Source organism: Chrysochloris asiatica, unplaced genomic scaffold, assembly GCF_000296735.1.
Source record: "Chrysochloris asiatica unplaced genomic scaffold, ChrAsi1.0 scaffold00014, whole genome shotgun sequence".
Lineage (NCBI taxonomy): Eukaryota > Metazoa > Chordata > Mammalia > Afrosoricida > Chrysochloridae > Chrysochloris > Chrysochloris asiatica.
The window spans coordinates 16,025,325-16,034,772 of NW_006408532.1; the positions used below are offsets into that span (position 1 = coordinate 16,025,325).

General features: G+C 39.0%; 1 protein-coding gene and 1 pseudogene across 1 annotated transcript in view; both read right to left on the bottom strand.

Moving 5' to 3' along the window:
* TRPM3 (transient receptor potential cation channel, subfamily M, member 3) overlaps window positions 1-9,448 on the bottom strand; it is an 805,178-nt gene that overhangs the window by 673,692 nt on the left and 122,038 nt on the right.
* Window positions 3,411-4,422, bottom strand: LOC102820191 (annotated as a pseudogene).

Here is a 9,448-nt window from a genome sequence, read left to right on the forward strand (position 1 = left end):
GTGTTGTTAAGCCATGTTTAATACAGAACAGTGGTGTGACTTCCTATTTTATCTTAATAATTTTAGTTTCTCGAATAACATGACCTCTATAATGGTGGAATTATGATATTAAGAAAAGTTTTTGAATGCAGCCTTGTTTAATAAAGTAAAAAAACAAAATAAAAAATAAGAAAAAAAGATCATGTTCAGACTAACAACAGCAAATAGGATCTTTTGCCTCCTACCCAGACTTAGAAATATTTTGAAATAAGGCTAAGCTTGCATTAGTCTGAAGAAAAAGTAGCTGCCTACCATTATGAAGCGACTTGCAAGATGGAATTGTGAAAGATGGCAGCCTGAGGAACTGGATGACTCCTTTGTACCTGAGGGATGTGATGGCAGACCAACAGACACACTTAATCCAACATGAGTAAAAATACACATTTCCAAAACAAACACAAATTGGTGGTTTTTAGAGTATACAACATTTAGAACAACCCATTACCATGTGACTACAGACATTAATTAAGTATATATAATGACAATAAACTATGGTTGAGATGCCAAGAAATAGGAGATGTAATTGTTACAAATGGCTCACAACCAAGACCAGTAACAGTGGCAACAACAGAAGTATTCTGACACATAACAATAGGAGGCACCCAACAAAAAGATCTGAAAGGTATATAATGCTATGTGGAAACCCTACATCTAATTCCTTTGCCCTTAGGATTGTCAAGAGGGAATTAACTATATCTTGAGCTTCCTGACTTAGTCAATACCTATGATTGTTTCTTCCTTACAACAGTATCCTGGAAAATACCACGTTTAAACTTTGAGTACATAACATAAATCCAATGTTCTGATGCTTTAATTTTTCTGGAGAGAAACTAAGAGTTTCCTAAAACTTAGTGGAAATTATATGTATGCATGATATTCATAATTATGTATGTGATGTTGTTGTTGTTGTTATGTGCCATGGAGTCGGAACCGACTCATAGCGACCCTGTACAGGGTTTCCAAGGGTGTAAATCTTTACGGGAGTAGAAAGCCTCATCTTTCTCCCGCGGAGCAGCTGGTAGTTTCGAACTGCTGACCTTGCGGTTCACAGCCCGAGTCGTAACCACTACGCATGTATTATTTTTAAATGGTGCAAGCTTACACATCCATTTGTTGTTGCTGTTATGTGCCATTGAGTTGATTCCAATCCATAGCGACCCTGTATAAGGTTTCTGAGGAGCAACTGATGACTTTGAACCACCAACTTTGCAATTCAAACCGACTTTACAGTCTAGCACATTAACCCACAGCACCACACTAGAACTCTACACATACATACATACGTTTATAGGATTTTGTGTGTGTATGCATGTGTGTGTCTTCCTCTTATTCTCAACGAGATGGACTGACACAATTCCTATAACAATAGGTTCAAACATAACAACATTTGTGAAGAAGGTGCAGGTCCGGGCAGCGTTTTGTTCTGTTGTACATATGGTCACTGTGAGTTGGAACTAACTAAACAATACCTAACAACAGCAACATTTGTGGGAAGGAGCTTCCGGTTAAGTCCGTATCCACTCACTCAGTGCAACACTTGCAAAATGGAATTACAAGACAGCAATTCTTGATCACACAATTCATGCCCTTTGTAGATGGCTGTGTGGTTCGCTTCATCTCTTGGCTAACAGCCTGGAGAACATTGGAGGATGTGGCAGGCACATGCCCAAGCCTCTCAGTGAAATACATCAGTCCAGATCTAATCAGCAATGTACAAGAGCCCACTAGCTATGTAATATAAGCTAGTCTGCTGTTTTTTTCCTTCTTCCCACTCACAGTTCCATCAAGTCGGGAACCATAAGAGAATCTCTAATCAAGAAAAACAAGGGTAACAACATTAGTCCTTCTATAAAATAACATTTAGGCATTCCAATAAATGACACATGTTGTCATTCTTGCTGTTATGGCTCTTTTAATGCTTTTTCTTTCCTTTTTTCTTTTTTTGTCTTCTCGAGTCAAAACACAGTGGTACTCACTGATCACAGGAAAAAAGAGGTCTAAGAAATGAATTTTAATGACCCTGCTGACTTTTCAAGTCTTAGACAGCTTAGTGAGATAAATGCTGGAGTGACAGAATATTAAGTGTTTTCAAACAGATTTGCACTGCTCAGAGCATGGGTTGTTTCATACTTTGGGGAGTTGGAAGAGAAATAGAGAAATGCATTTAAGCATTTGAGAACCCTTGTCCACTAATACCCCTGGTGGCACAGTGGTTAAGAAATTGACTGTGAACTGAAAGCTCATTGGTTCAAACCCTCAATCCCTTCTGCAGTCGATTTCCATAATGGTTTGATAGCCTCAGAAATCGTATAGGGTAGCTCTACTCTGTAACCCAGGGTGGCTATGAGCTGGAACTGACTCGATGGCAAGGAGTTTGGTTTTGTGTTTTTGTTTGTTGTTGTTGTTAAGTGCTGTTGAGTTGATTCTGACCCATAGTGACCCTGTATAGGGTTTCCAAGGAGCAGCTGGTGAGCTTGAACCACCAACCTTGCAGTTCAAATGGCTTTGCAATCTGACGTATTAACCCACAGCGCCACACCAGGCGCTGTTTAAACACATGCAGTTATAGATGAAGAAAATATTAAGATGTGAAGATATCTGAGGTGCCTCTTATCTTTTAGTTACTGATGAGAGCATAGAGGTCCTGAGAGGAGAAATGACTTATTCAAGACCAAAAATCAAGTGAATGCAAGGGCTGACACTTGAATTTATTTCTATTGGTCTCATACTCCATTTTCCCCAGTACACATGTATTTATTGTATTATCTGCCTTAGCTATCTTTTTTTTTTTTTCTTTAGAGCAGCTTTTAAACATTTTTATTCACACATCAGTACAATAATCAATTTGAATGTCATCTATACAACAAAGTAGATTATGAAGTATATAGTTATAAGGAAATAATTATTTTAGAGAATGGAATAATTAGATATGCTGCTTATTGCAATAATAATGTAAAGGCCCAATTTTAGTCTCAAAATTGACCGATTTTATATTACTCCTGGAATGTCTGAGCTAGGTGTGGTTTCTTGGTGCTCCTTTCTGTGATCCAAAGCTTAAGAGAAAGACATTTTTTGGGAGTCAGCAATTGGAACCAGATCTCCCCAAGGTTGAGGAAAAATAGACTAGTGGTATATATCTACATATATCCCTTCACAGCTCAAATGCCAGCACATTCGCGATGCTTTTCAGGATAATTGGGGGAGATCAGGAGTAGGAGTCCCTAAAGCAATATATACATTTCTAAAATTACCATACCAAGGGCTAACGTGTAAAAGACAATTGATGGACGGATGGGATCCAGTCAGTCACAGATTGAAGTGCATGTGTCATATCGTCAAGGGGATGCTGGTTTCATAAAACCACATACACCTCATTTATCTCTAATTTTAAAACAATTCATTCCCTTGCTGAGAATACTAACAAGCAACGGAGAAAGCGGTGCGTCTGCAATACCGGCTGGTGTTAAGGATTTCAAGGCTTCCATGAGGTGTGAGATGGAGAACCTTATCAGGCATCTAAGGGGCTCTTCTCTGTCAGCCAAGATGCTTACACCAAAGTTACTTTTGAACTTGGTCTCAAGCTCGTATTGTGCAAATTCTAGTCTTGGTTGAGGGTAGTCTCCAAATGTTTGTGTCACTTACAGGACTCTTTCTTTTTTGAGTTAGTTCACATGAGTGATCCTTAAATCCAAATTTGTATTGAGCCACAGACTTCTTTTTTGTAGAGGTGAAGTAGAATTATGTGTTTCAAAGACCTGATTATACTGTTTAAAAACAACAGCCTTAAGAGAGTCCAGATAGCAATTCCAGAAGTCCACTTTCACAATCTGATGGTATTTGGTAGCAACTGTCAGTGCCTGACCCAGGAAGGAATTCCTCTTCAGCCTGGAGAGTGATATGAATACATACGGAGTCTGAAGATAATACAACATGTAAGTAGCTTTGTACTGGTTTGGTTTCATATGGTGTGTTCCCCAGGCAATTCAAATCCACACTGCATTCTCCTCACCATCTCTGAAACTGACTGTCACGTTTTTTAACGCTTTCCGGAGAATTTTTGTAAATGAATGTTTGCAGTGGTCCACATCTAAAGGGTCAGGGTCTCCATCTGTTTTTTTACTCATCTTAAAAACATCCCAAAGTTTCTGGTGCTGATCAACTTGATTATAAATGATGTCTAAAAGGGCCGCATCATTGAGACTTGCATACTTCAGCTCACAGAGTAAAACCAAGCTTTGTATTAGGGATTCCTTTCTCTGCCAGAAGTTTATGGTCTGCAGTTGATGTTCAGACAAAAAGTCCCACGTCTTTTGGATTGTCATTTCTGTCACTGAGATTTTTCAAGACAATCCTCTTGATAAACTCGGTCACACTCTCATCCATCGCTCTGGACTGCAGTTTTTCCTACCCCATGCTGGAAGATGACAATCTTCAACTATCCAAAAAGTATTGAGCCCAAATCGGATATAACTTCCTTAGCAACAAGGAAGGGCAGTCATCTTTAGGAGCATAATCGGCGTTGATTTCCTGGGAACATGCAGTTGACAAAAAAATCATCTCGGAGACCTGGGATCTGGCTTCATTGAGGCTCCCTCCACCTTGTGGTGTCTGATCCCAAACCTCCCGGGTTGTCCTACCAGCCCATATCTCGAGACATCTCGGTCTTCAGGAGCTGTTGCCGTTGGCTGTGCCTTCAAAGCCATCAATTCGCTATCTTTCTTTTTGTCTTCCTTTCTTTCTGTATCATTTTTCCTTTTTTTCTCTCACAATCTTTCTTCTGTTTCTCCTCCTCACTTTTTTCTCTTCTTCTCTCCTTTGTCTTTTTTTTCATTTTCTTCTTTCTTTGCCATTTATTCCCATCCATCAACTTAGCAGTGTTAGGTACGTAGGATTCAGATGGGTCTCTTGTCTGATAGAACTTAAAGTCTATTAGGGTACATGGCATTGAATGTGTTAGGAAAAGCTTTCTGCGGAAATACTCTATTTATCCCGAGACCTGAAGGACAAGTGAGAGATGCCTATCATAGAATTGGTGGAAATAACATTCCAGACCAAAGAAACCATATGTGCTGATGTCTACAGGCTGAAAGCTGCTGAGTCAGTTCTAGACTGGTGGCAGTGTGCCATAGAGTTGGTTCTGACTCACAGCGACCCTGCATAAGGTTTCTGAGGCTATAAATCCTTACAGAGCAGAAAGCCTCATCTTTTTCCCATGGAATGGCTGGTAGTTTTGAACTGCTGACCTTGAAGTTAGCAGTCCAACTCATAACCACTGTTCTACCAAAGCTCCATAGGGGAATCTTACCTGAACTGGAAATATTAGGGAGTAAAAAATCAGTATCATTATTTGACTATGCCCACAACATCATAACTCCGATTCCCAGCCCTGAATTCCCTCCAAAACATTTTCATTGCTACAGAATCCCTTAACATTAACAACCCGTGGTATGTAGATGACACAATCTTACTTGCAAAAAGCAAAGAGGACTTGAAGTATTTACTGATGGAGATCAAAGTTCAAAGCCTTCAGTCTGGTTTATAACTGAACATTAAGAAAACAAAATCCTCACAACTGGATGAATGATGAATGGAGGAAAGGTGCACATTGTCAAGGATTTCCATTTTCTTTGGATTCACAATCAACACCCATGGAAGCAGCAGTTAAGAAATCAAATTATGTGTTTCATTATTCAAATCTGCTTCAAAAGATTCTTTAAAGTGTAAACAAACAAAGAACACAAATATGTCACTTTGAGGACTAAGATGCACCTGACGCAAGCTGTGGCATTTTCAGTTGCCTTATATGCTTATGAAAGCTGGACAGTGAATAAGGAAGATTAGCAAAGAATTGATGCATTTGAATTATGGTATTGGTGAAGACTGTCAATAAAACAAAAACAAAAGCAAAATAAAACATTAAAAAATCTGTTTTGGAAGCAGTACAGCCAGAATGCTCCTTAAAAGTAAGCATGCGGCAACTTCAAATTGCATACTTTGGACACGTTATCAGGAGATGGATATCATGCTTGGTAAAGTAGAAGGTCAATGAAAAAGAGGAAGACAATGAAATGGATGGACACAGTAACTTTGATAATACGCTCAGATGTATCAAGGATTGTTAGGGTGGCATGGGATCAGTCAGAATCTCATTCTTTGTACATAGGGTTGCTGTGAGTCATAATGGCACCTAACAACAACACCACCACTAAATGTTGCAGTAATAAATCAAGAAGAAACATTTTGAAGAAAACAACCGAAGACGATGTATCTGCTACCCCTGTGGAGACACTGGTACCCTTACTGTGTGTGCTGGTCCATTTCTTACCCACAGTGCCCTATTCCCTCATGAATGCCAACATGGTTGGTGGAACATTGAGAACTCTGGAGCCAGAGAAATCATGGATTTTAATCTTGAGTTTGGGGTACTTTCTTTTTGGGTCAATCTTTCTAATTTCAAGTTTCAGCTTCTTAATTTTCAGTACACTACCTTCTAGAAAAAGGAGCTCTTGTAGCATAGTGGTTACGAATTGGGCTGTGAACAGCAAGGTCAGCAGTTCGAGACTACAAGGTGTTCCACAGGAGAAAGATGAAGCGTTCTACTCTCCTAAAGATTTACAGCCTTGGAAACCCTGTACAGGGTCGCTATGAGTCGGAACTAACTCCACGGCACACGGCTACCACCACCTTCTAGAAAAGGAGCCCGACATAGTGCCAGGCACATCAAGTTCTCAGCAAACTTCCAAGTGTGTAAAAAGGTAGATGGCATTATAAAGGTAAATATTTTAAATAAAAATATCAGATATTCTTTATTTACAGAGAAATGTGAAGCTATATGCTTTTGTAAATTATGTCAAGGGATGAAGTAATGTAGATTTTCATTAGAGCATATTGGGCCTGGAGCCCTGCTGTGAGGCTGTACAATAAGCATTGGACTGCAAAGTTGGTTTGAACTGCAAGGTTAGTGGTTCAAATTCACCAGCCACTCCTCGGATACACTATACAGGGTTGCTCTGAGTTGGAACTGATTAGATGGTAGTTAACAACAACATGTTGGATCTGCATGTGATCACAAAAGGAGAAAGGGTGAATTAGCCTGAGGAGTCAAAGGTATAGTCAACTCAGACTCAAGACTTCTTGCTCACACAGTGACACAACCAGCCCAAACTCACAGCATTAATGGATGAGCTAATACTCAGAGATCCATGTAAAATGAAATGACCAGCACTCAACTTCTCCATCTCTCAGATTTCTCATTTGTGAATGGACATTATACCTAACAAGGCCATTTGGGACTAAATGAGAAAAAACACATTTTAAGTGTACAGTTACTGTCTTATACACTGTACATGGGGGGTTATATAATTACTTAGTGAATGTTATACTTTTTTGTATGAAAGTCATAGGGTCCCTCTGTGGTGCCGTAGGATAAGTACTGGACTGCTAACCACGTGGTTGGTTGTTCAAATCCACCAGCAGCTCCTTGGAAAACTTACACCGGGCCCCAAGAAACAAAAATAAACGGAAGGCAACTAAAAAAAAGAAAAAAAAAAAGAAAGCCAAGGTCCAAAAAGGAAAGCCGAAAAGGTAAAAATCCAAAAATTGAATAAAAAGGCAATTTTTTTTTTTTTAAAAGGAACGGAATTTCCCCCCTTGGCCAAAGGGGGCAACAAAATTGAATTTTAAAAAAAAATAAGCCGGGAAAAAAAAAAAAAAAAAAAACTCAATGGCTATTTCAAACAAGGCTGCAAAGACTTTATGCCCACTTTCACTTATGTACAATTTTATGCTTGAGTAAAAGCCAAAGACAAAATTCCTTACGCCTTTTGGATTTTTCTTTAAAGAAGAAGCGAATCTTCATGGCCAGAGTTAAAATTCTATATAAAGATAGTTTATCTCAAAGCACATAATACTTTTCTATGTGTTTTAAAGACATACATTAATGCACAAAGCTTTCTTTAAAGCAGAAGTCTTGAAGCCCACAGCTGTCCACCAACCTGGCACTGCCTCCCAGACCCCCTCAGCAGGATCTCCCTACATCAACACCGGTCCCAGCTAAGTGCTGGCGGGGTTTGCCCAGGAATCCCCTAAAACATTTGTATTCTGTGGTGAGGTTTTACAAGTTAGGGTCAACTACATGGAATAACATCTCTCTGAAATATACACATTCTTAAAAAACCTAACCTTTGCTTTAGAATTACAAAGAAGTCACCATTTCACAACCATTGTGGTTATCATCAATTCAGAAAGAATAATCAATGGATGGTAAAACAAGAGGTATAAACTCTTATTAGTGACAGAATCTCTAAGTAACTGCAATATCTTTCCATAGGAAACTTATTATTAAAAGCTGGCAGGAGGAGTTACCTTACACAGGAGAAACCTAGCAGGCACCACCTTAACCTAACACCTTAACATAACACCAGGAATGAGAGACAGAATTCATGTGCCTCCTTGCACATGATGCACTGGGAAGGACACAACACCAGTGTTGTGCACAAAATGCATAAGCCAAATGTAATCATGAGGTGATACCAGACAAACTCAGATGTTGAGAGAATCACCAAAATAACGGTGTATACATTTCAAAAGGAATCCTGGTGGCGCGGTGGATTAAGCTTTGTGCTGCTACCCAAAGGTTGGAGGTTCGAATTCATCATTGTTCAATGGGAGAAAGATGATGCAGGAAGATGTACAGTCTCTATGGAGCAGGTCTATTCTGTCCTAAAGGGTTGATATGAGTCAAGATCACAATCGCCTCAATGGCAGTGAAAGTGAGGTATGCACTTCAAAAGTGTCATGGTCATTAAAGCCCAGGAAAGACTGAGGCGCTTGCCCAGACTGGAAGCAACTGGAGACATGAAAGCTAGAGCAACATGGGACCCAGGATTTTCTTTTGCTCTAAAGACATTTTGGAACAAGCAGCACAATCTTAATAAAGTATGCAAATGTGATACTAGCTTATTAGTGTTAGTTTCCTAATTTGATGAAAGAGAATGCTCTTATTTTGGGGGAAAACAGTAGTATACTTAAAAGTAAAGATGTCTTATGTTGTGACATATTCTTAAGTGGTACCAAAGGAAATAATGTGTGTGTGTATGCACATGCATGAAAGTGAGCAAACATACATGTATGGAGAAAGAGAAACTAAAAGTGCTAGAATGTTAACCTTTGGGGAATCTGGGTGATGAGTATGAGGATTCTTTATAATACTAATATACATACGATATGTTGTAAATAATCATCAAGTTAGAAATTACATCAAAATTGAAAAACATAAACAAGTGCTTTACCTGTAAAACAATTGTGCTCTCTGGTATAACAAAATAGAAAGAGGCAAGATATTCTGGTGGATGTTGGTCTTAATTATAACCAGCTTGGTGGAGAGATTAAAAAATCAGAGATGGAAAAA